This window comes from Anabas testudineus, chromosome 3, assembly GCF_900324465.2.
Source record: "Anabas testudineus chromosome 3, fAnaTes1.2, whole genome shotgun sequence".
Taxonomy (NCBI): domain Eukaryota; kingdom Metazoa; phylum Chordata; class Actinopteri; order Anabantiformes; family Anabantidae; genus Anabas; species Anabas testudineus.
This window is the reverse complement of record NC_046612.1, coordinates 14469268-14476825: the sequence shown is the minus strand read 5'-3', so window position 1 is coordinate 14476825 and position 7558 is coordinate 14469268. Positions and strand designations below refer to the sequence as shown.

The 7558-nt window shown below is 40.8% G+C and overlaps 1 protein-coding gene across 1 annotated transcript in view; it reads left to right on the top strand.

Annotated features, from left to right (window-relative positions):
* The first annotated feature begins 2271 nt into the window (after positions 1–2271).
* glceb (glucuronic acid epimerase b) overlaps positions 2272–7558 on the top strand; it is a 40434-nt gene continuing 35147 nt past the window's right edge. Inside the window, exon 1 of the mRNA XM_026378852.1 lies at positions 2272–2443. The gene's annotated coding sequence lies outside the window, so the exon portion shown is untranslated. The remainder of the gene's footprint in view (positions 2444–7558) is intronic.

The window sequence follows — 7558 nt, the reverse complement described above, 5'->3', positions numbered from 1 at the left end:
TATTAATCCCAGAGGGAAATTGTCTTTGTTACAGTTGCTTTCAGTTCAGAGAGAAAGAAAAAGAACCACAACCACCAAAGACCTAAACCAACACACATACAAAGTAGATTTACAGTACTTTGATGTTTATAGCGTCTGTACAGTTGCATCATCCAGCTTCTACTGAACTGTTACTCTGGGATTCTCCTTTTTTTCCTCACTAAGCCTTTTGTTTTATGCTTCTATGAAGAGTAGTCACAGTGCAAAGAGTACACAAAACAATGGATCTGAAATATGCTAATACTTTAATTAGGCAGTGGTTAAAATGACTTAAGTAAAGTACTTAGGTAGAATTTTGAGGTACTTTATACTTCAGTTTCACAACATTTTCAGGTTTAAAACATTATACTTTTACATTTATTTGAAAACGTTAGTTAATAATAACTTTTGGGAATCAGATTAATAATACAAAATACAGTTCTATAATATGACTTTTTTGCTCACCAGTCCCCCGAATTTATAAGAATTAGAATCAAGCTACATAAATTTAATTTTACAATAGTTTTTAGACAAATAACATATGATCATAAGCTCAATTGTTGCATTACCATACAATTGGTGCAACATTAGAGTGATAATATATTAGCAGTTATAATCCATTAAAACCATTATCAATGTGAAAGAGCACATTCTGCTTAAAGGAGTACTTTTATGTTTGGTACTTTAAGTGTTTTGTTTTGTTTTTATCTTCAAAGTTTGTCTCATGAATTTTAAATTGTAAATGCAGGACTTTTACTTGTAACAGACCATTTGTATTCACTAATGGTATTGATACTTTTAGTTAAAGTAAAGTGTCATTAACGTGATTTAACCCGTGTTTTATCTGATTTGTTATTTTACTTCTCCTCCTCCTCTTCTTCTCTCCTCCTCCTCTTCTTCTCTTCTCCTCCTCCTCTTCTTCTCTCCTCCTCCTCTTCTCCTCCTCTCCTCCTCCTCTCCTCTTCTCCTCCTCCTCCTCCTCTTCTTCTCTCTCCTCCTCCTCTTCTCCTCCTCCTCTTCTTCTCCTCCTCCTCCTCTTCTCCTCTCCTCTCCTCCCTCTCCTCTCCTCTCCTCCTCCTCTCCTCCTCCTCTTCTTCTCTCCTCCTCCTCTTCTTCTCTTCTCCTCCTCCTCTTCTCCTCCTCCTCTTCTTCTCCTCCTCCTCCTCTTCTCCTCCTCTCCTCCTCCTCTTCTTCTCTCCTCCTCCTCTTCTTCTCTCCTCCTCCTCCTCTCCTCCTCTCCTCCTCCTCTCCTCCTCTCCTCTTCTCCTCCTCTTCTTCTCCTCCTCCTCCTCCTCTTCTTCTTCTTCTTCTCCTCTCCTCTTCTTCTCCTCCTCTTCTCCTCCTCTCCTCTTCTTCTCCTCCTCCTCTTCTTCTCTTCTCCTCCTCTCCTCTTCTTCTCCTCCTCTCCTCCTCTTCTTCTCCTCTCCTCTTCTTCTCCTCTTCTTCTCCTCCTCTTCTTCTCTCTCTCCTCTTCTCTCTTCTCTCCTCTTCTTCTCTTCTCCTCCTCCTCTTCTTCTCCTCCTCCTCTTCTTCCTCCTCTCCTCCTCCTCTTCTCCTCCTCTCCTCCTCTTCTTCTCTCCTCCTCCTCCTCCTCCTCCTCTTCTTCTCTCCTCCTCCTCCTCTTCCTCCTCTCTTCTCCTCCTCCTCTTCTCCTCCTCCTCTTCTTCTCCTCCTCCTCCTCCTCCTCTTCTCCTCTCCTCCTCCTCTTCTTCTCTCCTCCTCCTCTTCTTCTCTCCTCCTCCTCCTCTCCTCTTCTCCTCCTCTCCTCTCCTCCTCTCCTCTTCTTCTCCTCTTCTTCTCCTCCTCTTCTTCTCCTCCTCTTCTTCTCCTCTTCTCCTCTTCTTCTTCTCCTCCTCTTCTCCTCCTCTCCTCTTCTTCTCCTCTCCTCTTCTCTCTTCTCCTCTCTCCTCCTCCTCTTCTCTCTCCTCTCCTCCTCTTCTTCTCCTCCTCTTCTTCTCTTCTTCCTCCTCCTCTCCTCCTCTTCTTCTCCTCTTCTTCTCTCTTCTTCTCCTCCTCTTCTTCTCCTCCTCTTCTCCTCTTCTCCTCCTCTTCTTCTCTTCTCCTCCTCCTCTTCTTCTCCTCTCCTCCTCCTCTTCTTCTTCTCCTCCTCTTCTTCGCTGCTCTTTCTCACAAAGCTCCAACAAAACAACGCTCGTCTCCAGCCGCCTAACGTGATTGGTTCCTGCGCCTCTCGGAGTTCTCGTCCTATCTCGCGATACTGAATATCCTTCCCAGTGAGGAGCGGATCCAGACCGAGCTCAGTTGCTGTTGTGGCTTGAAGGCAGCACAGTCAGTCTCCGTGGTTCAGCAGTGATTCAGCCTGAGGTGAAACAGGACTCTGTTAAACTTACCGACCAACCGAAAACAACTCCTGCCGGTGTCTCTGGACAAACTCCGGCTCCGCTCCACACCTTTAATCCCGCAGGTAAGGTTGCTAACGTTAGGTCCTGTTGGCTTCCCCTGTCCAGACACTCATATGCAGTGCTAGCTGATATCTTCACAGTTCAGTTTCACATCAGCAAAGCAGCATTTAAATCCCTCCAGTCTGTGTTTCTTCTTCTCTCACGTCTAAACCTCGTCAAACACTTTACTATTAAGACTTTAATACAACCTTCAGCATATTGACGTGTGTTAACGGAGCCAGAAGGGGGGAAGGCAGGAACTTCAAAGCTCACTGTGGACTCTGAATGAGGAATGCATATCCCTGTTAGCTTGTATGCTAACGATACATGTTCTTAGTATGTTAAAGTCACCGATGGCTGACTGACTAGCTAGCTGGTTAGATCGCCTGCCAGCTCAATACCAAACTACCAGGGTTTTACACTATTGTCCCGTTGGAGAGGTTCTGATGAGGAAGCCATGACAGTGTTTTTTTTTTTCTTTCTTTTTTTGTGAATGGACCCGGTCAGAAACTGGCAAACTTAACTTGTGGCATAACTTAGCTAACGTCTGCTCATCTTTGCTTTTAGCTGTAGTTTTGCTGCTTGTTTCCTGAAACGAACTAAGACTCATTGCACCACACAGAACTACAGTGCTGGACAAAACCTTTGGGCATTAAAAGTAAAGCTTTCATAGCTTTCAAAGATAATGATATGGAGAGTTTTTACATTTATCTAATAACACAAAGTGCAGTAAACTAAAACAGAACTGGACACAGTCTTCTGCCTCTTCATGTAATTCTAGGCTCATGCTGGGATCAGGGCACTTGTGCATGTGTTTAATGTCATTGCCATGCTGCAGAAGGAGTTTGGGACCAATCAGACACCTCACTGATCTCATATTTTGTGATGTATAATAGTCTTAACATTGGAATTGGTTCAAACCCTTGCATGGTAGTGGATGTTTTCAAGTGCAAGCTATGAACACAGAGTAGATGCTTTTAATTGCAAATTTATGCTGTTATGGCACAGATGATGTCTCTTTTTAATGTGCAATAACTTCTCCGTACTTGGAGATTGAGTCCTGATTGTAATTAAAGACTGAAGGTAAAAGCTTTGTACTTACGGTATATACTTTGTGTTTCAAGGAACATGACACTAACTTTACATTTTAGTCTACTCATAGTCTTCTGTGGGGATGTCACTTCTACCAGAAATTTTGCGCTTGGTATCAATACCACTGAAATCCTATGATTCTCTTTACCAATGTCCAAATGCGTCTGCAAAAAAAAACTAGTTAAGATATTTCAGGATGAACTCTTTTATTCCATTCCAGCAACACGAGTGGGATGTAGCCTTCAAGTAAAAAAAATACTATATATATATTTATAAAACACACTGTATTGTGCCAAAAATAAGAACCAATTGAGTACATGTTATAGTAGTGTAGCATTTCTATGGCAGGTTCCAGCTGCCCAGTCAAACATAAGCGCGTGCGTGCGTGCGTGCGTGCGTGCGTGCGTGCGTGCGTGCGTGTGTGCGTGCGTGTGTGTGTGGGTGTGTGTGTGTGTGTGTAATTGCTATAACGGATGTGCAACAGTTCAAAAGCAGTAATTATGACATGTTGTCTGTACAAAATTAATCAACTGAAACGCTCATCTTAAATTATTTGCGGAGATCTGAAAGTCTGCCTTTTAAATGCTTAGCTAAGATCAGCGGCTGAGATGCCACTGCTTCTCCTTCCAGAAGCCCCGATACACCATTTACATGCTGGTTGTCCCCGTCTCACGCACAAAATATCTACATATTTGACTGTTGGAGTGTTTTTTTCCTGTAAGATGCAGCAGTGTGGGGAACCTGTTGCTGAACCTGCATCATCTCACATGTTGTTGATAGTGTTACTTATCTTCTTCTCTTTGCATTTATTGTCACATTGCACTTATATGGTTATTATGCTGACTTTGTCAGTGCTGGAGAAGTCACAATCTCTAGGTCCTATGATAGCTACTGTGCTGCCTTTTAACTGCCGTCAATGCCATTTAAAAATCAGGCACCATCATGTTTCGAGTATTTTGACTATGTATGGAAATTTCTGTTCTTGCGAGATCCCTATTGTCCTAGACTGTATATCTTCAGCTGTCTGTCCTTGTCAATTCTTTTGCAATGTAATCCCTCTCTGTTTTAAAACTACACAGCTGTTACCAGTGCGCATTGTTAAGAGTCTCCTTTATTTGGCTGTTTTGACATGTGCATAACCTCCTAAATGTCTACTAGAGAAGATAAAACAGACCTGTATTAGTGGTTTTGTGTCCGTTTTACATGGCCAAATGAAGGCATACTTTTGTGTAAGAACAGGAAAAAATACAGTATCAATGGAAAAAAAAAACATTGGACTGTAAGAAGGGCTCAGAAGGCAAGTAGGGAAGTGAAATGAAAGTGCAGGAATATGAATAGAAACAGTGGATTGAGTTTGAGGTGTATAATAATAATCCCTTGTCAGTGTCTGGTGTCAGTGTCCAGCAGTGGGAGGAAGGATCTCTTTTGGTGCTCAGTGGTGAGTCTTGGTTGTGTCAGTCTGTTGATGAAGGCGCTCCAATGTTTATCCAGCTAGGTATAGAGAAGGTAACGGGAGAAAGCCACAACATTTGAACAGAGGAAATACACATGAGCTCTTTTCTATAGCCTGATCTATTTGGTCCTTTTCAAGCACATATAATGTAATTTGAGAGTTTAAAATAGCAAAGAATAAAATAACAAACGCGCAATTTTGATATGAATTCCTTTTTTTTCTTATTTTTTGATGTGAGATTTGAAAGCAGCTTGTATTCTTATTGTCATCGATCTAGCAACCAGTCATACTTAATTAATGAGAATTAATTTAGTGTTTCATTGGTATTTTGGAGTTTACTGAACCAAATGTAAATCAGGTCACCTTTTTTCCATAGACTTATTCCATATGTCGATCCACATAAGAAACAGCCTAAAACATTTTTTAGAAATAATGTGTTTGTGTTTGCTAATTTTGCTTATTTCAGCATATTAATGTTTGCAAAATAACAGTTGCCAAATTTGGATCACATCATCAATTTGATTTCATTTTGTGTGGCTGATGCTGTTGACAACCACTATTTGGGGTGTTAAAAAGCGTTTGGACTCTTGGACCCAGACAGATGAAAGTGTTTGTTTGTGTTGAACCCAGTTACTTTGTCAAATATCCTGGATCTCAAACAAATACTTGAGAAGCAAAGTAGAGTGAATAAAGCAGCTGGCAGCTGGTAGAATTAGCAGACAGTGGGCACGACTCTTAAGAGTGAAGACATGTCAGGCAATCTCAGCAAAAGCTTTTAATAATAAATTCTGAAAGAGAAGATAAAATGCTGAGTCTTTCTCTGTGTACTACATCAAACATAGCTTTGTAGGAGGACATTATTCCTCATACTTAAATTTACCCTTTAAAGGTAGTATAGTATTTTGAATGAAAGTCAATTCCTGACCTATTTATAGTTTTAATACATTTTGGTTAAAAGGTAAACAAAAAAATGGATGTGTAATTATCCAGAAAAATGATCTCTCCAGTTGTAATCTGTGACATTACGGCAACCGTTCTGTAAAATTTGGCAACCAGCATCGATCCCTGGCTGCCAGCCTGGCTACTGTTTCAAAAACTTGGTGATGGGCACGGTCTGGTTTCATTCAGTGCTTTCTCTGAATTTCTACACAAAGCAAAAAGTGAGGTGGGTGACACTCATATTTTTAGAGTCTGAAGTAAAAATGGATATCTTTGAAGATATGACTAAGAAATGTAGTTTAATGAAGTTGCGTTTAATACAGCTGTTCATTTCTGTGGCGCCAGTAATGTTTTCTATTAGCTGCGACACATCTATCTAGACATAAAGACGCTGAAATTTAAGAAATAATTAAATAATAAAGTCGTGTTACTGAAGTGTGTAAATAATCTAAATCAGAATCAGAAGTTACAGTATGTGTGCAGTGAGCATTTTGCTTTTGCATCTATAGAACCAAAATATAGATTACTGTGAGTGTGTGAGCTCTATGTAATAGATGATACTTTATGATACTTGATAAGGAAGAGAGGAGATTCTGAATGGTACTTGAAATACCACCAACCAATTTAGATCCAAACAAAGAGTTTTGAAATCCATAAATCTCAGCAGCTGGCAAAGTAATCCTTTAGTCACTGATATCGATCAACAGCTCTATCTGCCCCTTGTAGATGTATTAAGGCTGTTTCCTGCTGTGGTGCAAGTTTTTTCACAAGTTACCTCTCAGAAGAAAACACCACACAGTGTGTTGTTTTCGTCCACTTTTGCACTACCGTTCTGATTTATATAGTTCACAGCATTTGATACCAGAAAGACGGTGAATGCACCACTCACACCAGGGACTTTATTTCACAGGTCAATAATGCGGACACTATGTAGAAACAAGCATATAGACCAGTAGATGCAGCTCAGATCTGTGAACATGTTGCTCTTTAGTTCGAAGTTTCAGACTACCGTACTTGCAGAATTTCACCAAATCATTGTGAGCCTGTGATACTGAACCCAGAACATCTGTAGTGTCAAACCCATATTCGCCCATTCAGCTTGTCATCACCAGTCAATATTAAACATAGCACAGTGTCTTGTGCTATCCTCTGAATTTGGCTTAGTGTCGTTTTTATGTCTGTGCCTTGATTTATTGTTGATGCATGTCCTTCTAAAGCCATTTCAGTCTCTTCTCTGACGAGTGGCCTTAATAAGCACATTTCACCACACTGCATGAAACAGTCAAGTGTCCTTTTGGCTGTAGTTCTCTCTTCTTGTTTTAAACATGTCGATGATTTAAAACACTGAGGCTCACAGGACAGAAAGCTGTGAAATGGCAACATTTATGTTGAACTTTACTAATTTCTACCCATTTTCTTAGGCAGTTGTACCGCAGGGTGTGTGCAAAGTAAGAAATCTGATGTTCAGCCTGTAGATAATCCAGTGTCAAACCTGAGACCAACACAAGTTGCCTGCTGTTTGGTTTGTACAGTTGCTGATAAAAGATCATCATTGCCTATTGTTACACTGTTGTCCCCGAAGTTTTTAGGCAAGTCTGAACATGTCTGTCTCAACAAGAATCCACAGGAGCAAAATCTAAGTCTGCTCCTGATT